The sequence below is a fragment of the Cotesia glomerata genome, linkage group LG1 (assembly GCF_020080835.1).
Source record: "Cotesia glomerata isolate CgM1 linkage group LG1, MPM_Cglom_v2.3, whole genome shotgun sequence".
Lineage (NCBI taxonomy): Eukaryota > Metazoa > Arthropoda > Insecta > Hymenoptera > Braconidae > Cotesia > Cotesia glomerata.
This window is the reverse complement of record NC_058158.1, coordinates 35,702,332-35,726,135: the sequence shown is the minus strand read 5'-3', so window position 1 is coordinate 35,726,135 and position 23,804 is coordinate 35,702,332. Positions and strand designations below refer to the sequence as shown.

The window sequence follows — 23,804 nt, the reverse complement described above, 5'->3', positions numbered from 1 at the left end:
TGCGGTCAATTGATCTGAAATTTTGGTAGTGAATTATTAATATATTTATCTTTCAATAATAAATAATAGTTAATCCTATGTAATAAAATACACACATTAAAACATTTAAATAAGGTAAAAGCCCCAATAGATGATCACGTACCAGTATAAGATCACTCCATGTATTTGTATATCTATATTTACAAATATAGGTATACAAATACATGGAGTGATCATATACTGGTACATGATCATCTATTGGGGCTTTTACCTTACCATATTTGTGAAAAAATTTAACGGTAAGCAATAACCCTGATAGCCAAGTTGGCCGCAACTTTCTGTCAATCTACTGCCGCAACTTGTCACCAACTTGGCGGCAACTCTTGGAAAGTAACTCGGTTGGTGTCAACTTGTTCACCAAGTTGTCGGCAAAAGTTGCTCTGAAACTTTTTCACACCAAGTTGACGATAAGTTTCTCAAGAAATTTGGCGACATATTGCGGCAGTAGATTGGTCTCTTTTTTCTCAGAAACTTGTAGCCAACTTGGCGCCAACAGTTACAAATTCGGAAGTTGACCGCAAGTTGTCGCTAAGTTGGTGGCAACTATCTGACACCAACTTGGTTGGTCTGAAACTGTGGCTATCAGGGTAGTTAAATTTAAACACAAGTTTTTATTACTAAATAAGAATAATTCTTGTTGAAATATTTATTTTTTTTATTTATTACAATATGTAAGGATTGATTATTGAAATAAAATAACTAATTGCTTATTTAATTTGAAATTATTTATTTTTCTTTGTAAAATAATTTTTTTTTTTTAATTATATAATAGTAAAATCAGAGTGTTTGAAAGATTACAGGACATAGTTTATTTTCATTTTATAGAATTATTAAATTTAAATGATATTAATAAATTTTTATTTATTTCAAACTTAGACCATTATGTAATTTATTTATATCAATTAAATAAACGATTAGTTGTTATATTTCAATAATCAATCCTTACATATTGTAATAAATAAAAAAAATAAATATTTTCACCAAGAAATATTCTTATTTAGTAATAAAAGGTTGTGTTTAAATTTAACTATATAATTTGAATTTACTCTACCGCCAGTTACCTAACAAAACTTACCTTACCGACAGCTAATTTCTTACTTATGATTTAGAAGACAGATCATAATTGTCGTTGTTTTGTAAAGTTTCATTGCTTACAGTTAAATTTTTCCACAAATATGGTATTTAAATGTTTTAATGTGTGTATTTTATTACATAGGATTTACTATTATTTGACCTCTATTTAGTGTTATATATGAAGTGTTAAATGTATATAACTTGTTAGAAAGCAAGTTACTTTTTGAATCCCTTTACAATTATTACATTGGCTACATTTCCGTTCGGATCACTCAGATGACCCCTTCGAATTTTTATTTTATTTTTTTGAATTTAATTTATTAATCTATTTAGATTTATCCGAAAATTAAATAAGAAAATAAAGTTAGCCGATATCTAAAAATTTTTATGATTTTTTTTTTTTTTATTAAAGAATTATTACAAAGAAAATAAAAAAAAATTTTTTATTTGTTAAAAACTTCAACTATAAGTGCAATTTTTTAAAAATATTTTTTAGTTCTAATTTAATAAATTAAGCAAAATAAAAAAATCGAAAATGTCGGCTGACTTTATGATTATAAATTAATTTAGCAGATATTTCAATATTTTAATAATTAAAAAAAAAATAAATTGGAGCAAAAAAAATTGACATGTAGAAATTTACAAAAATAAAAAATGCAATTCCTTAAAAATAATTTTTTGGAGAAAATTTGTTTGTTAAAAAAAATCAAAAAATGGTCAAATTATTGCTAACTTTAATGTCATTAGATTTATAAAATTGTTTATATTAATATTAATTATATTTCTAATAAAAATATTGGAAATATTTAAAAAAAGTTTTGAAATTTAATGAGATTTAAATTTTAAAAACATCTGACAGATCTTTCATTTTAAAATACTAAAATTAAAAGATATCTGTTAATTTTTTTTATTTTTATAACAAATAAATTATCATTAAAAAAATTATGACAGTAAAGCTAGCAGTCACTTAACAATTTTTCAATTTTGTTTAACAAACAAATTTGTTCCGAAAAATTATTTTTAAAAAATTTCATTTTTCATTTTTTAAAATTTCTACATGTTAATTTTTTTGTCATAATTTATTTGTTATAAAATTTTTAAAATTATTAAATATATGCTAAATTAATTTTTATATAAATCATTTCTGAAAAATTATTCTTATAAAATTGTATTTTTAATTTTTTTCAAAGTACAAATTTTGATTTCTTTTTTTTTATTTAATTTTTTATAATAATTTTAATTTTTGTTTAGTTAAAATTGCAATAATAATTTAAAAAACTTTTTTATAAAATTTATTTTTAGAATTCGCGGCCATGTTGTCTGTTGTAAATTTCGAAATTAAACTTATCGATTATTGAAAACCGCGGTATTGATAGTAGTTTCTAAATTTGCCGCCGATGCGCGCGCAGATGCGCGGAATCGAATGAGTAGGCTAAATTGAAACGCAGTTGACTCAAGAAATCAAAGATGGCGACAGTGTTCGACGATGACAAGCGGGAGAAGAGATTAACATTGACCAAGTGAGAAATAAATACTAAAAATTGTAATAAATATTACAATAATAAAATTGTAAGGATTAAAAATTAATATTTATAATAATGTATGAAAAAATTTGCGCTGAATAGGTTAGTGGCGAAAGATATAAAGTTGTAATCTCAAAGAGACATAAAGATAAATGCAACAAAAATTAATATAAAAATTAATTTAGCAGATATTTACAAATTTTTAGAACTTTTGTTAAAAAATAAATTATGGCAAAAAAAATAAGAAAAAAATTGGCATGTAGAAATTAAAAAAATTTAATTATTTAAAAATAATTTTTTATGATTAATTTAATTGTTAAATAAAATTATAAATTTGTCAAGTGATAGCTAACTTTAATGTCATAAAATTAATACTAAAATTATAAAACTAAAGTTAGCAGTCTTGACCATTTTTTAATTTTTTTTTACAAAAAAAATATTAAAAAAAAATTGCATTTTTAACTTTTTAAAATTTCTACATGTCAATTTTTTTGCCATAATTTAGTTGTTAAAAAAATTATTAAATATCTGCTAAATTAATTTTCACACTTAAATTAACCGACGTTTAAAAATTTTTGATTTTTTTTATTAAATTAAATTAGAATTAAAAAACATTTTTAAAAAATTGCACTTATAATTTTAAAAAGTTTCTACATGTCAATTTTTTTCGCCATAATTTATTTGTTAAAGAACTTCTTAAAATTATTAAGTATCTGCTAAATTAATTTTCATACTAAAATTGATGAAAATTAAGTTAGCCGACATTTAAAAATTTTTATAATTTTTTTTTTATTGGAAAAATGATTAAAAAAAATAAAAAAAAAATTTCACTTGTAAAAAATTTTAAAAACTGTAAGTGCAATTTTTGAAAAATATTTTTTTGTTCTAATTTAATAAAAATTAAGTTAGCCGACATTTAAAAATTTTTAGAATTTTTTTTATTAAAAAAATGATTTAAAAAAAATAAAAAAATTTTTAAAACTGTAAGTGCAATTTTTTAAAAATATTTTTTTGTTCTAATTTAACTATTAAAAAAAAATCAAAATATTAAAAAAATCATCGGCTAACTTTAGTATTATCTAAAATTAGCCGACATTCAACAATTTGATTTTTTGATTAATTAAATTAGAACTAAAAAATTTTTTTTCTAAAAAATTGCACTTATAATTTTAAAAATTTTCTCCAAGTGAAAATTTCCTTAATAATTTTTCACTAAAATAAACCATAAAAATTTTGAGATATCGGCTAATTTAATTTTCATAGCAAAAAGATTAGTGGATGGTCTTGGTAACGCCAAATTCGAATGGAGAAAGTCTGGCTGGTGGAATGTTGGCAGGTTCAGTTGACGAAATCATTAGGGGACTAAATCGAATAAAGGGCCGCGTCCTTAACTCCCCTTAGAAGAAAACATTCCCGTCGAAGCGATCGCTCGCATCGTAATCGTCGTCAATGATATCGGGGGGTCCTTAGCCTCGTCCTCATCCAGTCAGACTGAACGAGTTAATACGAATCAATGATGATGGGCCATTCGACTCACGCTGCTAAGACATTTGCCTTAGTTTACTTTTTCATCGATACCTCTCCAATTCTTAATCTCCCGGCGGTGATCCGTTGAAAACAATTTCGCTGGCTATTAAATTAGCTGAATAAACCGCTAAATAATTCTGATCGCGCGCGCGTCCAGGCGCTTACGGTCACGTTTGAGGGAACGCCGTCGGCCGTCGTATATCCGAACCGGTTCGGCTCAAAAAATTGACTTTTATTTATTTCCCAGCGAAGGATAAATAAAGTCAAGAGAGATATATTGCGATAGAGTTAAGAGCGAGCGAGTGAGTATGTCACTAAGTTAAGTGTAGACTCCGTCGTTCAGAGTGTAAGCAAGGATAAGAAAGAGTCACCGAGCTTAAGTGAATAAATGAAATAAAAATAAATAAATAACCAACTAAGTAAGTAAGTAAGTAAGTAAGTAAGTTGAGGAATCATCTAAGGAATCAAGATCAACATTACAATGAACGCCATTGATTCAGAGTACGATTGTGTGTTCGGTTTGAGATTCTGAGATCCGGAGCCCAGAATCCTGAGGGTTAACCACTTGTTGCTCCATACCGGCCACATATCTCTACTCGGGGTAAATTCCATAGATGGAAATCGCTTTTAAATTTCTGGATGGAATTATTTAGCATGCAACCAGTTGACTCGAAGATACCGAGCCAGCACTGAGCATAGACAAGGGATGCAGTAAATGTTAAATGTAAATGGTAAGAATCAGTATGATGATTCTTCCTAGCTAACGACCAACTTGTGGGTAGTCCCGATTGTTACAGTAAATTACTGTACGGAATAGTACTTTCATGATAACATATACATATATATTTCTCAGTCTGGACATTTTCTTGCAGGTTACAAGCTCCTGGGTGTTCCTGTGACAGACGTGATTCCTCGAGAATTTCTTTACGGTAGACAACCGTGACTTATTCTTCATTTTAGCGGTTTACAAGCGAGCTTACTCTCAATGCTGGTGAGTTAAATATATAAAGCGTACTTTATACACTATATAGTAATGGATATGTCTTTATAAACTTTCTTAATCTTGATAAGCTTCCCTTCAACCCTAGCTTCTGTTTTCGATAAATAGAAAATATTTTTTCTTATATATATTTATACTCGCAACAACTCTTACTCAGAAAAAAAGGTTCACGAGCCAAGAAAATATTTTCTTGAGCAAAAAAAAATTTTTTTTTGAGAAGAAATTTCACTTATTTCAACAAAATTAATTCTCTTGCTTTAAGAAATACGTATCTTGATCCAAGAAAACTTATTTAAGTCAAGAAAATCTTGTTGTTTTAAGAAAATTCAGCCTCTTGCTCCAGAAAAATTTAGTTCTTCATAGAAGTAAATTTTCTTGTCTTGAGAAAATTTCTCTCTTGCTCCAAAAAATTAAATATAAAGATAGAAGTGAATTTTCATTAATATTTTTATTGATCAACATGTCAAATGGCAAGATCAAATAATATTTCATCATTTTTTTTCATTCAATATGTATAATTGCACGTTAAAATAATATAAAATGGGTATCAAATATTCAAGAGAAAAATTTTCTCAAGGTGAGAAAATTTCTTTCTCAGCTGAAGTAGGTGGCGCTGCTTCCCTAAAGTATCTAAAAATCTTGATCAAATATAAAAATTTATTGTATCAAATATTTATGATAATTTGAATCAAGAAAAAATGACTTCCACCAAGAATAGAATTTCAAGAAAAACATATCTTGATCCGAGAAAATGTATTTAAGTCAAGAAAATCTTGTTGTTTTGAGAAAATTCAGCCTTTGTGCTCCAAAAAATTTAGTTCTTGATAGAAGTAAATTGTCTTGTCTTGAGAAAATTTCTCTCTTGCTCCAAAAAATTAAATATCTCGATAGAAGTAAATTTCCATTAGTATTTTTATTGATTAACATGTCAAATGGGAAGATCAAATAATATTTCATCATTTTTTTTCATTCAATATGTATAATTGCACGCTAAAATAATATAAAATGGGTATCAAATATTCAAGAGAAAAATTTTCTCAAGGTGAGAAAATTTCTTTCTCAGCTGAAGTAGGTGGCGCTGCTTCCTTAAAGTATCTAAAAATCTTGATCAAATATAAAAATTTATTGTATCAAATATTTATGATAGTTTGAATTAAGAAAAAATTACTTCTACCAAGAATAAAATTTCAAGAAAAATTTTTTCTTCGGCCAACACAACTTCGGTCTTCTTTCAGGCACCCGAAAATTTTCTTGAGCCAAAAATTTTGTTCTCCAGTCAAGAAATTTTTCTTTCTGTGTACCCCCGGATAAGTTTCCCTTTCTCGTTAAGATCCACCTTCACCTCATTCTCAGCTCTTCCTCGATGCCTGATACGGCATTGAACGTCATCAGATCTCCACCTCATCTTCATCTTCATCTTCATCTTCATCTCTATCTCCTTGGTCCTTTCCCATCGTCATCGGTCGTGTATTATATCGGTGGCTGTGCTGATGCTTCACGGTTGATGCTTCAGTGCAGCCTGGCCTCGGGGCGCCTCAGCCACGAAAAAACCCGAGAGATTTATCGGGACGCACTCTTACGTGGACAGCCATTTCTACCTTGATCATACATCAAGTTATAAACCAAAGAATCTACTTGTACGCTCTCTCGAGTCTTTATTGCGATTCCCACTCTATCCTTTTATTCTATCCATCCTACTGTTTGACAACAATGATAAATATATAAATATAAATATCTTTATATGTAATAATAATTAAATACGTATAAATAATTTAAACTACTCTTTTTCCACTGCAAATATATTTTCGGTCAATTAGAGAACAATTATTACTGATTATTATTCAACCAGTGAATTGTAAAGCAGGTTCGGGTCTCGGAAAATTAATACCTTACTCGTACATAACAGGAGAATATGACATTTAGTTTATTCAATGAGTCGACTTGATTATAATGTTCTTGACTTTTTGTGATGTCTCTGAATAAGATACTACTGCCCGAACGACGTCGACGACGTCTCCATTTCCTTATCCAGAGAGAAATGAAGTCGAAAACCCGACGGGTCTTAATACAGATACAACCTTTTATAATACATCCGTCGCGTTTTATATCTCATTTTTATTTTTTTTTTTATTTTATATTATATATTTATTTGTGTGTTGATCCTTCTCTGGATCTGGACTCGTTTCTTCCCTCGTTCCACTCACTCTAAATAATTCATCGGTTTGTCTCATGTGCAATCGAATATATAAGATTGTCGTGGTCGTCTCCATCTGACGATTTAATATACTCGATCATTGCGCGTTTATCTTTATACCGGTCATTGAGATGTATTAAAAGTAAGTAACTAGTAACTTGCAATATTTCTCAATTATTTATTAGATTTTTACGCAATATTTATTCACCATTAATTATTTAAATAGACAGTTTTGTTATTAAATTTCACAACCGAGATTTAAAATTATAATTATTTATTTTTTATTTATTTATTCAGTTTTAATGCCAAGGCGTTGAGCCGAATGGCAAATTTTATATACATAGATATTGTTCAAATAAGTACAATAAATTTTGAAGTATTAATAAAATATATAAGATAGATTGCATTTAAAATAAGAATGTACATCACGTTATTATGTTATTTTCCAGCATACTAATTTCTAAATGTTCATTACTTATAATCTATATTGTTAAGAGAATAAAAAAAATTATGTGTCCAGGATAGCCATATGATAAAATCGGTTTTTTTAGTGAAATTTAGTGTCATTGCGAAGGTCTTGACTTGAATTTGTGCATTTTCAAGGTTTCATATCATTTTTACCGATAGTCAATTTATTATGATAAGTATTTAGGTTGTATTTGAAAATTATCTATAGATACATAATTAAGAAATGACCTTGTATCTTGTGAACTATTGACATTTTCAAAGATATAAGCTCATCCCGATGTTACACTCATCAAGATCTTTCATTTGAGTACCCATATCAATTTTTTATATATTTTATATATTTATATATATGAATATATGAAAAATATATCAAAATGCATGTGAGTACTCAAATGAAAGCTCTTAATAAGTGTAACATCGGGATCAGCTTATATCTTAAAAAATGTCAATAATTAAGAACTGACTGCTATCTTGTCAACTGATGATATTTTTGAAGATATAAGCTCATCTCAATATTACACTCATCGAGACCTTTCATTTAAGTATCCACATCAATTTTTCATATATTTTATATATTTATATATAAATATATAATATATATGAAAAAATATATCAAAATGTATGTGGGTACTCAAATGAAAGCTCTTGATGAGAGTAACATTGGGATGACCTTATATTTTAAAAAATGTCAATACTTAAGAACCGACTGCTATCTTGTCAACTAATGATATTTTTTAAGATATAAGCTCATCCCGATGTTAAACTCATCGAGACCTTACATTTGAGTACCCACATCAATTTTTCATATATTTATATATATTACATATATGTATGTATAAAAAATATATCAAAATGCATGTGGGTACTCAAATGAAAGCTCTTGATGAAGGTAACATCAAGATGAGCTTATATCTTAAAAAATTTCAATAATTAAGAACTGACTTTGCTATCTTGTCAACTAATGATATTTTTGAAGATATAAGTTCATCTCAATATTACACTCATCGAGACCTTTCATTTAAGTATCCACATCAATTTTTCATATATTTTATATATTTATATATAAATATATAATATATATGAAAAAATATATCAAAATGTATGTGGGTACTCAAATGAAAGCTCTTGATGAGAGTAACATTGGGATGACCTTATATTTTAAAAAATGTCAATACTTAAGAACCGACTGCTATCTTGTCAACTAATGATATTTTTTAAGATATAAGCTCATCCCGATGTTAAACTCATCGAGACCTTACATTTGAGTACCCACATCAATTTTTCATATATTTATATATATTACATATATGTATGTATAAAAAATATATCAAAATGCATGTGGGTACTCAAATGAAAGCTCTTGATGAAGGTAACATCAAGATAAGCTTATATCTTAAAAAATTTCAATAATTAAGAACTGACTTTGCTATCTTGTCAACTAATGATATTTTTGAAGATATAAGTTCATCTTGGTATTACACTCATCGAGACCTTTCATTTGAGTACCCACAGCAATTTTTCATATATTTTATATATTTATATATATTACATATATGTATATATGAAAAATATATCAAAAATGCATGTGGGTACTCAAATGAAAGCTCTTGATGAGTATAACATCAAGATGAGCTTATATTTTAAAAAACTTCAATATTTAAGAAAGTACAGTGCAATTTAACAAAAGTCATTATCTAATAAATCAAAAATTTATTTATAGTTCACAAGTCACGGCAGTCACATAGCGACTGCAAAGTTGCTAGTTATAATTAAATAACCAAATGGCAAAACGATTACACTTGCAAGCAAGCACTGATAGTGACTGAACCAGCTATTGTAAATCTAAAGCCTTTCGTGTTGTATAAAATACGTGATACGTGATTATCATTGAACACCGCACAATTATTACGCAAACCCTATAATTTAACTCGCGCTTTATTCAATCCTTCGCATGGTCGTCGTTATTTTTATAATTTTTATTTTTGTTAAGGATTATACTAGCAGAGATACAGAGCGCTGAGAATAATATACGTATGGGTAGTCGAGAATATACAGTATATAGTTTAGTAACTGGATGTTACTCCGGATTCTATTGTTAAGAACGTAAACAAAAAGGTCCTCATTATCAGGCGAGAGCGTTGATTTGGTCTCTATTTCAATTTGATGGTTCTGGTGATAGCCCGAGGTGAAGAAATGTTGAATTGAGTTAATCATTATTTTTATCTAATGATCCTAAAAACACACGCATCAGTGAGTAGAAGAGTTTTTATATATGTTTATATCATGGTGGTTTATTTATGTGTCTCACACGACATGCGTACACACCACGTGCGGCGCCCGGTTTTGTAGCAAAGGTCTGGTCTATAGTTTACTATACTATACTGGAATTGTTAGACTTTTTCTACTTTTTACCCGGCTATCGACTGACCGTCTGGAGTATCAGACTCAACAGTAAACAGTGAATTGGGATCGCGACGATTTAGTAATTAGAAAGGACAAGATGAAGAAGAAGGAGAAAAAGAACGGGTGCTTTGGTTTGCTTAGATGATTCTTCTTCTTCTTCTTCTTCAACGGCCGGCCGGTTCCTCTCGTGGTTGTCATGATTGTGGTGGTGATGATGATGGTGCTATGATATAATGGTAATGGTAGTAGGTTTTTATTTATGTAAAAGTATCGGCATAAATTTGAAGAAATTGAATAGAATGGCGAAAGCTATTCAACTTTACTATTTATTTTTTTCTCACCCTTAACTTGTTTAACAAATAACGCTAGCGAGGCGCCCAGTAGGGTAAAACCTCAAAAATTAGATACCGGGCGCCGTGCCTGCTAATTTTATATATACTGTATCTATTTAGTTGCACTTATGTTGTATTAGTAGATTTTTTAGTCTTATTGCTAATTCGATTGTTTGTTATTTTTTCTTAAGCTTTCAATCGACCAATTTTCGTCAGCTCGCTTCTCATTTAGGGGGAGACAGACCGGGCACAATGAATTTCGTGTATGATAATTTTTTCAAAGACCCACAGAGAAAGGATAGCGAACAAATAAATAATAGTGTCTTGTCTTGTCTTCGATATTTTAGAAAAGGACTCTCTTCATTTTATTTTTTAGATATTAAACCGCAGACGGTTAATATTCACTTGACCATGATTATTTAAAAATAGTTTAACATCTGTTCAGAATAGAGTGTGTATTATTCTTTTTTTGATTATATTCATTAAGTTATTTAATAATATGTACTTAATTTTTTTTTGTTTTATATTTTATAGAATTTTATTATTAATGTAATTTTATTTGACTTCAATCTATCAATAACTTCACTGAAGTTTACTAACAGACTTCATTTTATTTAATTTTAGGAAAAATACGTTACCAAAATGATGAGCTAAGTTGTTGACGTGACGATTTAAAATGCTATTATAAGAATTGTAAAGCCGAAAAATTACAATAGCGTGATATAATATATGAAAGGATGCATTTGGCCGCGGGTTAATAGTTATGCGCTGCTTTGATGTACATTTCAGTCGATTAATTTTTTTAGTCAACGCCATCACGGGTTTAAAAGCATTTTTTTAAAACGATTGTTTTGGGACAAAAATATTTTATATTTTATTCATACATATATTTTTGCATAAGTCCTTTATTATCAAAACTAAAAATAATGATTTTACTGACCATAATTTTTTTATTCTATATTCGCAAAATTTTTGTAATTATTTATAAGTGGGGTCAAACCCATTTTGTGCCATATCTAGGTGAAAAATTAACATTTTTTTATTTTTTTTTATTCTGCTTGTTTATACGGCATATTTATGACAAAAAATGTAAAAGAAAAAATAAAAGTTTCGATAGCTTTTTTGCTTTCAAAAGTTGGAAAAAATTTTGACTCTCATGTTTTTGAATAAAATGTCTATTATATCTTTTTTTGATGCTTTGGATATATATTTTTTTGAAAAGTACATAAAAAAACGAACAATTAAATAAAAAAAAGTTGAATATCACAATTTTCTAAAAAATTTATAAATTTTTTAGAAAATTTGTTAAAATTATGATAATCAACTTTTTTTTTTTAATTGTTCATTTTTTTTATCTATTTTTCAAAAAAATTATATCAATAAAATCAAATAAAAATTTTGTTCGAAAAAAAATGAAAATTAAAACGGTTGATCCAACTTGTAAATATTTACCGAATTTGATAATTATTTACAAGTGGGGTCAACCCTATTTTGGGCCATAAATACCTAAAAAATGAACATTTAAAAATTTTTTTCTTGATTCTGCTTGTTTTTATGACGAATTTATGATGATAAAAAATGCCGTGAAAGGAAAATATAAAGATTTCGATACCTTTTTTGTCTTTAAAAGTTAGAAAAAATATTGACTTTCATGTTTTTGGATAAAATTTCTATTTTATTTTTTTGAAAAATAGATAAAAAAATGAACAATTGAAAAAAAAATTGATCAAAAAAATTTTCTATGGCCAAACATAGGGCAAAATAGGGTTGACCCGACGTCAAAATAAGAAATTTTTCCAATCGAGAACAAAAGAGCAAGAAATTCGGATGTATACACTTCTGATATTTAATTCAGACAGACACTGGAACTGCAACCCATAATCAAAGTTTAATTTGTTAATTCGTAGCCAAAGATTTATAAGATCTCATATTACGTCGGTTTTTTACCCTCCCAATCTAAATGTGTATCATCAACAAAAATTGTTATTTGTATATCAAGACTTAATAACTTTTGATATCTAGCGTATAATGGTGTTAAAAAATATATAAATTACAAATTGGTACATGTCGGGTAGATATTTGTGTGTAAGCATATAGACCACATGTGGTGGGACGTGTAGTACTCGGGCCGTGAGTTGAGTTGAGTTTTAAAAATTTAAACTGCAATATTATTATCGTGTTTGCCAAAAAGACCGGATAGGAAGAGGTTGATGTGAGCATCAGACTCAGCCGTGCTCTCTTGTTCCTCAGATTCTTGATCGGGGCCGTGGCCTTTCTTGTTGTTATTTCGCACCTCCAAAAGTGTTCGTTGTTGTCCGTTCTTCACCCTTTTTTTTAACTTCTTTTTTTGCACACGCTTATTAACTCAATCGAATATGATGGTTACGCTTTGTTTGATCGGGTCCACTCACCACCGTAAAATTAAGTTGTTATCGACTATTACCAAATTACAAGTATTTACAGGTGTTGCCTTGATTTGTAACTTACCTTAATAAACAATACCGACACCCCATCGGATATAATTTCTTTATACTTTCACCTTATCATTACATTGTTCGGTATTACTTATATTACGCGCTTCACCATTTTTCTTCTCATAAATTTATCTATAATTTCTTCACACTATTCTTCCCATTAATTTTAATCATTTCCACAACATGGCGAGACAATTAAATATTTATTTTTTATTAAATTACGCCGCCACTTTCTTTTGATCCTCGCTCTAAATATATTTAACTTAAACTCTATGGTTTAGTTTAATAAAAAGCATTATTATGTCTTAGGCGTGACTACTAAGAATTCTATGAAGTAATAGTGTAATTTCAAGTAGGAAATGGTGACGATTTTACCTTTATTTATTTTTTAAACTATCAAAACTATAATCATCTTACCATATAATTTTATTATTATTATTTTTTTAATCACAATTTATTTTAACTCTTTAATTTTGCAATATTATGAAAAGCAATATTCCTTATAATTTATATATTAATAATTTTTTTTATCTTTTTAGTTTATTGAACTTTAATTTAAAATACTTAGGGTAAAAGACCCCATTAGTGGCGGGGATCCCATTACTGACACTTTCTTTGATTTTGGTACTTATTCAATTAATAAAATCATTAATTTCAATAATGAATATATTATTTGTAATCTTTAAGACCTTTAGATCAAAGAATTTTTTAATTTTTATTCCAAGTAGAACATTTTTTGATTGAAAGAAAAAGTGCCACTAATAGGGGTTAAAGGTGCCACTAATAGGGTCTTTTACCTTAATAATTACAATTTTTTTCTGTAAATATTTACAAGTAGGATCAATCATTTTAATTTTAATTCTTTTGAATAAAATTTCTATTTCATTTTATTGATATATTTTTTTTTAAATATACATAAAAAAAATCAACAATTAAAAAAAAAAGTTGATTATCACAATTTTAATACATTTTACAAATTTTCAAAAAACAAATTATGAATTTTTTGGAAAATTGTAAATTTCAACTTTTTGTTTTTAAATTATTCGTTTTTTTTTACTTTTCAAAAAAAATATATCAAAAATATCAAAAAAAAATAAAATAGAAATTTTATTCAAAAACATGAGAGAAATTTTATCCAACAAAATATTTATTAACTGTTAATAAATATTTGTTAACTATTAATAAATATTTATTAACTATTAATAAATATACTTTCCTCCCAAAAAAATATTTATTGAATGTTAAAAAATATTTATTAAAATTTAATAAATTAAATAATTGTCTTCAAATAAATTAAATTATTAATAGTAAATAAATCCATCTATCAGTGCAGATTCTGGAGCTAAACGACGCGGATTTCCTTCAAGTTGATACAGATAAATAGCACGTTCAATTAAAAAGGAAATCCAGTATAAAAATGTTGATTGAAAATGAGTATCGACGTGAGACAAGTCCAGTTGTTTAAAGTTCAATCGGCGGTAGTTATTTAATACAGCTTGGTGAGTGCGAGACGATGATACTTAAGCCGTTTCTTTATTTCTTTTACCGGCGGAATCCTGGGCCAGAAAAAGCCGACGATTACACCGAGAGGTGGACGTGCCAACCTGTAATTGTTCTCCAATGTAATTGCCCGTTGCTCTTTCCTCCGGTCCTTCTCCGTCACTCAGTTTATCCTCTGTTCGTACTACTCTTCCTCTTACTACACATTATTTCGGGCCACAGTTAACTTAACTCTTAACTTCGTATTTGGTATATTTATATTGCATTGGCGCGAGCGGGATATTCGACCCTGGATAATCGTCGCCGCGGTCACTGCAGCCAAAATTCCCAACATAAAACAGTGACTTTACCTTTTAACTCGAGTCATTTCCAGTCACTCCATTAATTCCATCCGCCAAACATTCTTTCGACAAACTTTATCCCGGAATTTCAATTTTTTTCTTTTTTTTACATTAATTATATTTTTGTATTAGCCTTTGCTCTTCCTGGGTCGCCGACACACACCTAATAAGACAAATCTTTAATTCTTGATAATCTATATTATTGAGAGAATAAGCTAAATTTTGCCAGTGTATTTATATGATAAAATGGGTTTTTATAGTTAAATTTGGTATCGTTGGAAAAGTCTTGACCTGGAGTTGTGCTTTTTCAATGTTTCATATCATTCTCACCAATAGTCAATTTATTATGATAAGTAATTAGGCTGTATTCGAAAATGCTCTATCTCTAGATACATAATTCAGAAATGACCTTGTATCTGGTGAACTATTAACATTTTTAAAGATATAAGCTCATCTCGACATTACACTCATCGAGACCTTTCATTTGAGTACCCACATCAATTTTTCATATATTTATATATATTATATATATGTATATATGAAAAATATATCAAAATTGCATGTGGGTACTCAAATGAAAGCTCTTGATGAGTGTAACATCAGGATGAGCTTATATCCTAAAAAATGTCAATAATTAAGAACTGACTGCTATTTTGTCAACTAATGATATTTTTAAAGATATAAGCTCATCCTGACATTATACTCATCGAGACCTTTCATTTAAGTACCCACATCAATTTTTCATATATTTATATATTATATATATATATATATATATATGTATATATATATATATATCAAAATGCATGTGGGTACTCAAATGAAAGCTTTTGATGAATGTAAAATCGGGATGAGCTTATATCTTAAAAAATGTCAACAACTAAGAAATTATATCGTATTTTGTCCACTGATGATATTTTTAACGATATAAGCTCATTTTGACGTTGTACTCATCGAGACCTTTCATTTAAATACCTACATGAATTTTTCATATATTTTCTATATATGTATTTATGAAAAATATATAAAAATACATGTGGGTAGTCAAATGAAAGCTCTTGATGAGTGTAACATCGGTATGAGCTTATATCATTAAAAATGTCAATAACTAAGAAATTACATCGTATTTTGTCCACTAATGATATTTTTAACGATATAAGCTCATTTTGACGTTATAGTCATCGAAGCCTTTCAATTGAATACCTACATGAATTTTTCATATATTTTATATATTTATATATATATATGTATATATGAAAAATATATCAAAATGCATGTGGGTACTCAATTGAAAGCTCTTGATGAGTGTAACATCAAGATGAGCTTATATCTTTAAAAACGTCAATATTTAAGAAACTGCAGTGCAATTTAACAAAAGTCATTATTTAATAGAGCAAAATTTTATTTATTTAATTTCACAAGTCACGGCAGTCACGTAGTGCTAGTAAAAAATTAATAACAAACGGTACGGATGAAGTTGCGGTCAATGAAGTTTCCTTTGACGTAAACTTTGCTTGAAATAGTTGTCGCAGCATCACGTAGTGTGTATCGGCACTCTGTGGTATTATAGAGTGATAGTATAAAGAGTAACGCATTGAGTACTCTCGAGGTGAAGAAGACTAAGAAGAAGAGGATGAAGAAAAAGATCTGTGCGGGAGATGTAATCGAGTTGAGTACCAAAGACCAACTTGGTCTCGGTCTCACCGTGTGAAACAAGGAGCGAATAACAACGCCGGCTTAATCGGTTAAGTCGAGGAAGAAAGGACACCACCACAACAACTTTCCTGAGGGTGACAATGACAACAACAACAATAACAACAACCGCCAAGACTACCAAGGATCGATACATTTATGGAAGACACTGCACACCGATCACAAGTAAAGTGTAATTATTTCAGACTTACATTCTTGGGGTTTAGACACTTGAGAAAATAACAAGTTTGTTTTGGTATTAATGATACTTTATTCACAAATAAACAATAATCACCGCGGTCGTTATGGCTTTTTAAACTATCGCAATCATAATAAAACTTTTACTTCCAACAAATAAATATAATTAAATTTTTATTTTATACTTGTAAAAAAATTTTAACGCAATTGACTGATATTTTATTTTAAAGTCAAGATTGAAAATTTGTTTTGTAATAGAATTATATTTAATATATTTTTCTGAGGATGAATTTTTGATGTATGTATACGGAAAAAAAAATTTACTTGAATCATATAAATAATTTCGAAGAAAATCTTCTTGATTTGAGTAGAAATATTCTTAAACTTAGAAATTTTGGTAAATATTTACAACCATTTTAATTTTAATTTTTTTGAACGAAATTTCTATTTGATTTTATTGATATACTTTTTTTTAAATACATAAAAAAATGAACAATTGAAAAAAAATTGATTATCACAATTTTAACAAATTTCACAAATTTTCAAAAAAATTTATAAATTTTTTAGAAAATTGTGCACAATTAAAAAAGAATATCATGATATTCAACTTTTTTTTTATATTGTCCGTTTTTTTATGTGATTTTTTATGTATGCATACGGAAAAAAAAATTTACTTGAATCAAGTATATAATTTTGAAGAACTTAATCTTCTTGATTTGAGTAGAAAAATTTTTGAACTAAGAAATTTTGATAAATATTTACAACTATTTTAATTTTCATTTTTTTGAACGAAATTTCTATTTGATTTTATTGATATACTTTTTTTTAAATACATAAAAAATGAACAATTAAAAAAAAATTGATTATCACAATTTTAACAAATTTTCAAAAAAATTTATAAATTTTTTAGAAAATTGTGCACAATTAAAAATTAATATCATAATATTCAACTTTTTTTTTAAATTGTCCGTTTTTTTATGTGATTTTCAAAAAAAAATATATCAAAAAAAGATAAAATAGAATTTTTATCCAAAAACATGAGAGCCAAAATTTTTTCGAACTTTTGAAGGCAAAAAAGCTATCGAAATCTTTATTTTTTCTTTCACGATATTTTTTATCATATTTTATTATATTTTTTATCATTTTTTATCATGCGCCGTAAAAACAAGCAGAATGAAAAAGTTAATTTTTTACCTAGGTATGGCCAAAAATAGATTTGACCCCGCTTGTAAATAATTACCTTAGTTTTGTAATAGAATTATACTCAATATTTTTTTCTAAGCATGAATTTTTTATGCATGTACACAGAAAAAAAAAATTAACTTTAATCAAGTAAATAATTTTGAAGAACTTAATTCTCCTTGATTTGAGTAGAAAAATTCTTAAACTAAGAAATTTTACTTGATTCAAGAATTTTTTATCTTTATCCAAGACAATGAAATTCAAAAATTATTTTTTTGGTTCTAAAAATTTCCACTTGATTCAGGTTAATTTTTTTTTCTGTATAAGCTATTCAACAGTCTGCCGTACATCGTACGTCGTATAATTTCAGCATGTATTTTTATAAAAGTTTAATTATAATTGTTAAGTACACGAGTATTACGAAGACGATGTTACGTCAAAATGATTGACTGGGGTGCATTAATGCGAATAATTGTTTGGATAAAAAAAATTACATTAACAAATAATGGGGTTTGTTTCAATTTTTTTTTTAACTTTTTCAGAGAGGATTTTTATTGACAAGTAAATAATAGAGTAAAAATTGACGAGAGTCCTCCGGACGCACGCAGAAGGTGATAAAATTTTTTGCCGGCTCTGAAAGGACTGGCGGACTGAGCATCTTTCAGATCTCACGGCACTTATGCGTGGACGCATCACGGGGTGAGAAATTGAAAAGTGGCTGTCAACCAAAACGTCCTGCTTAATTAAACTCATTCCAATTGGATGGATAAATCCTGTCGCAGTCACAACATCGACACTATTCATAAGTGGAATTAAAAAAAAATTAATAAGATTTATGATGGCACGGTCTGTATAAAAAAAAAAATTTTTTATAATTTTAAAATTAAACTCGATTTTTTTCTGGTGAATAATAATTTTTACAGAACAATTTTTTTTTTTAATTTATAAAAATAATAATGAGATAAAATAAAAAGATCGATTAGAATTTAATCGCGGAGAGGACAAAGTGCATGTAGAAATATTCCATGAAGTCAAAAAATATTTTTAAAAAGACTTTGACGTGCGTTGCGATCCAGCGACAAACAGCAACAGCCTTTTGGCATTATCCTCTGGCTCCCGTGAGTCTCGCAGCGACATGTTATATATTTACACATTTATATATATATATATATATATATATATATATATATATATATATATATATATATATATATATATATATATATATAGGTATGTACATATAAATGTAAATATAAATGTGTAGTGCGGTGTATTCAGTATGTACGCACCGTGGTAGTCGCGGCGTACTGATAGGTGGCGGCGACCAAGTCCCGATCTCAGCGGAGTGGTAACGAGTCGAGATGCTCAGAAACATCGGCGGTGCCACTTCAAAGCGGGAATCCCGCGCAATCAGGCATCCCTCCCGCCCCGCGGGACTCGCCCCAACGAGCCCCGGCAAGCGCGGTACCTTGAAAAACCTGGCCAAGAAAGAGAGACTCAGTATATATGTATAGACGGCAGCTTACAAAGCACTACGACAATCAAACACCGAGGAAACTACTCCTGGCACGTATTCGCGGACAACCGACATGCCGCTGCCTGTATTCATATACGACCCAACTCTAACATTGCGCCCTTTCTCTACTTCTTATCGATGCTATCTCTCCGAATAGATGCATCTCTTGTGTGACTGCTTCTATTTTATTCAATCTTCATTCTATCAAAAATTTACTTAAAAATTTTTTTTTTTTAATTTATAAAGACTAGCAACCTTGAGTTACTATGTGACTGCCGTGATTTTTAAACTAGAAATAAATAAAATTTTGCTTCATTAAATAATGACTTTTGTTAAATTGCACTGTACTTTCTTAAATATTGACGTTTTTAAAGATATAAGCTCATCTCGATGTTACATTCGTCAAGAGCTTTCATTTAAGTACCCACATGCATTTTGATATATTTTTCATATATACATATATATATATAAATATATAAAATATATGAAAAATTCATGTAGGTATTCAAATGAAAGGTCTCGATGAGTACAACGTCAAAATGAGCTTATATCGTTAAAAATATCATTAGTGGACAAAATACGATGTAATTTCTTAATTATTGACATTTTTTAAGATATACGCTGATCCCGATGTTACACTTATCAAGAGCTTTCATTTGAGTACCCACATGCATTTTTATATATTTTTCATATATAAATATATATAAATATATAAAATATATGAAAAATTGATGTGGGTACTCAAATGAAAGGTCTCGTTGAGTGTAATATCGAGGTGAGTTTATATCTTTAAAAATATCATTAGTTAACAAGATAGCAGTCAGTTCTTAATTATTGACATTTTTTAAGATATAAGTTGATCCTGATGTTACACTTACCAAGAGCTTTCATTTGAGTACCCACATGAATTTTGATATATTTTTCATACTTACATATATAGAATATATGTAAATATATAAATATATGAAAAATTGATGTGGGTACTCAAATGAAAAGTCTTGATGAGTGTAACATCAAAATGAGCTTATATCTTTGAAAATGTCAATAGTTCACAAAATACAAGGCCATTTCTTAATTATGTATCTAGAGTTATCTCTAAATAGAGAATTTTCGAATGCAGCCTAAATACTTATAATGAATTGACCACAATTAGATAATTAATTGATTAAATAATCTACAAGTAGATTCAAAAATTTTTTTTTTTAAACATTTTATTACTCAATTTTTTAGAAAATTAAATAAGTAAAAAAAAATGTCAATTTATAATTTTATAAAATTATTTGATGCGGTAAAAAATTTTTAATTAAACCCAAAATACTTGAGCTAATTTCATAATTAGCTGAAATATTTGAGCGCTCAAAAAACAAAACCATAAGACCGGTATGTAGTTAAAGAAACCACACAGTATAAATATATATAATAAAAATAATAACATCATTAATTTCCGTATTTGATTATCCTCAATATAACTCGGTACGGGATTTGTTGTTGGTATTTGTGGATCGTTTAACAATGGGCGAGGCACGTTTAACATCATTGACCCCGTGTATTTGATCTCTTACAGCATCTCTCCGCTACTACGGTATATTTATAATAAATTTATTAACAATAAAATAAATTTGAATTACTGCAATTCGAATCGTAAATCGAAAAGGCAAGCTTGAGTACAATAAAAATAAATAATTAGCATTACAAATATTCTAATAATATATTGACTGGTGATTCCAGGTATTAGAAAATAAAATCCAAGATGAGACTATAAATGACATCTTTCACAATTAGCATCGTGGTGAGAGTCGATGAAAGATGATAATGATAGTAATAATAATAATGATGGCGACGATGATGATGATGATGATGAGGACGACGACCAGGAACATAATCGCCTTGAGTGAGGTTACAAATTTACTATTTTATTTTTATCTTATATTGTTCTACAATAACACTGTTGACTCTTCACTTGTGTCTTGTATCGTCACTTCACTCATGTAGACCGGCTGAATATTCAGTCTCTACATTACAAACGCCCATAGTCTACGTCTACAACACACAACACTGTGTTTATTCTCTCTACCTGCCTCGACTTTTTATTTTTAATCCTTATCTTTTTCCCGCGGCTCGTTGCAGGCGAATAAATCGGCGGGAGCCGAGACGAGGCGAGGTCGGGGCTTTTACTATGAGCACCGACGATAGGAGGTCAACCCTACCGTTGATTCACTATTACCGCTCGGAGAAGCTTACAGTAGGGATACGAAGTCGCTTCTGGGTGGTAATTAGTTCCAATCCTCGTAACAACGTCGTATATCTCTCAGGTAATTTTTATCCTTCCGCTACATCCACATCTCAAGATATATTGTCCCTGTCTCGGTTATTTTTATGTCACTGTGCATCAATTTTGTTAAATATTTATTTTTTTATTTTTATTACCAGCAACCTTACAGTTACTATGTGACCGCCGTGTCGTGAATTATAAATAAATAAAATTTTGCTATTAAATAATGACTTTTATTAAATTGCACTGTACTTTCTTAAATATTGAAGATTTTAAAAATATAAGCTCATTTCGATGTTACACTGATCAAGAGCTTTTATTTGAGTACCCACATGCATTGTGATATATTTTTCATTCATACATATATATACTATATAAAATATATGAAAAATTCATGTAGTTATTCAAATGAAAGGTCTCGATGAGTACAACATCAAAATGAGCTTATATCGTTAAAAATATCATCAGTTGACAAAATACGATGTAATTTCTTAGTTAGTGACATTTTTAATGATATAAGATCATCTTGATGTTACACTCATCAGGAGCTTTCATTTGAGTACCCACATGGATTTTTATATATTTTTCATATATACATATATATATACTATATATATAAATATATGAAATATATGAAAAATTGATGTGGGTACTCAAATAAAAGGTTTCGATGAGGGTAATATCAAGATGAGCTTATATCTTAAAAAATATCATCAGTTGACAAAATACGATGTAATTTCTTAGTTAGTGACATTTTTAATGATATAAGATCATCTTGATGTTATACTCATCAGGAGCTTTCATTTGAGTACCCACATGCATTTTTATATATTTTTCATATATACATATATAATATATATATATATATATATATATATATATATATATATATATATATATATATATATATATATATATATATATGAAAAATTGATGTGGGTACTCAAATGAAAGGTCTTGATGAGTGTAATATCATGATGAGGTTATATCTTCAAAAATATCATTAGTTGACAAGATAGCAGTCAGTTCTTAATTATTGACATTTTTTAAGATATAAGCTCATCCCGATGTTATACTCATCTAGAGCTTTCATTTGAGTACCTACATGCATTTTGATATATTTTTCATATGTATAAATATATAATTATATATTATATAAATATAAATATATATTATATAAATATAAATATATATTATATAAATACAAATATAAATATATATTATAATATATATAAATATATGAAAAATTGATGTGGGTACTCAAATGAAAGGTCTCGATGAGTGTAACATCAGGATAAGCTTATATCTTGAAAAATGTCAATATTTCACAAGATACAAGGTCATTTTTTAATTATGTATCTAGAGAGAATTTTCGAATGCAGTTTAAATAATTATTATAATAAATTGACTATCGATGAGAATGATATGAAACCTTGAAAAGGCATAAATTCCAGTCAAGGCTTTTGCAATTACACTTAATTTCACTAAAAATAACCGATTTTATCATAAGACTATCCTGAATACAAAGTTTTCCTTATTCTTTTGATAATATAGTAATTTAGATAAAGTATTTTTACGACTAATTTTTAATATGATTTTGGCAATTTATCTCAGTTAGTTTTATCGCGACAAAAACAGCAGGCATATATTTTTTAGTTAGATTAAATTAATTTAAAAACTATAAGATGTTTGTTTTAATTAATTTATGTGGATATGTTAGTTTAAAATAATTAAAAAAAAATCTAATTAAGAATCCTAAAGTAAATAAAATATTTAAAAAATAAAAATCTGCGTGATTTATACAAAAGATTTTTTATTTGACTCTGAAACTCATAAAAAAAAAAAAAAACTAAATTATCAATATATAGAAGATAATTATGGGATATAATATATAATATAACGAAAAATTTTTAGAAAAGCGTGGCCTCGAGCGCAGACTTTTAAAATCAAACACACGGAAATCCGGTGAAATAAAAAAGTAGAGGCGTGATCTTTTGAAATCTCTGTGTATAATTTTTCTTAGTTAGTTTTAAGGGCTAAATATTACATTTTTTTATTATTTATTAACA

At 28.0% G+C, this 23,804-nt stretch overlaps 1 long non-coding RNA gene across 1 annotated transcript; it reads right to left on the bottom strand.

The window, feature by feature from the left end:
- Positions 1 to 1,187: 1,187 nt before the first annotated feature.
- LOC123272654 lies at positions 1,188 to 14,014 on the bottom strand. The gene is made up of 3 exons (XR_006511121.1): positions 14,002 to 14,014; positions 9,654 to 9,656; positions 1,188 to 1,396 (listed from the first exon to the last, which is right to left on the bottom strand). It is a non-coding gene; the product is annotated as an uncharacterized LOC123272654 (long non-coding RNA).
- Between the last annotated feature and the right edge of the window lie 9,790 nt (positions 14,015 to 23,804).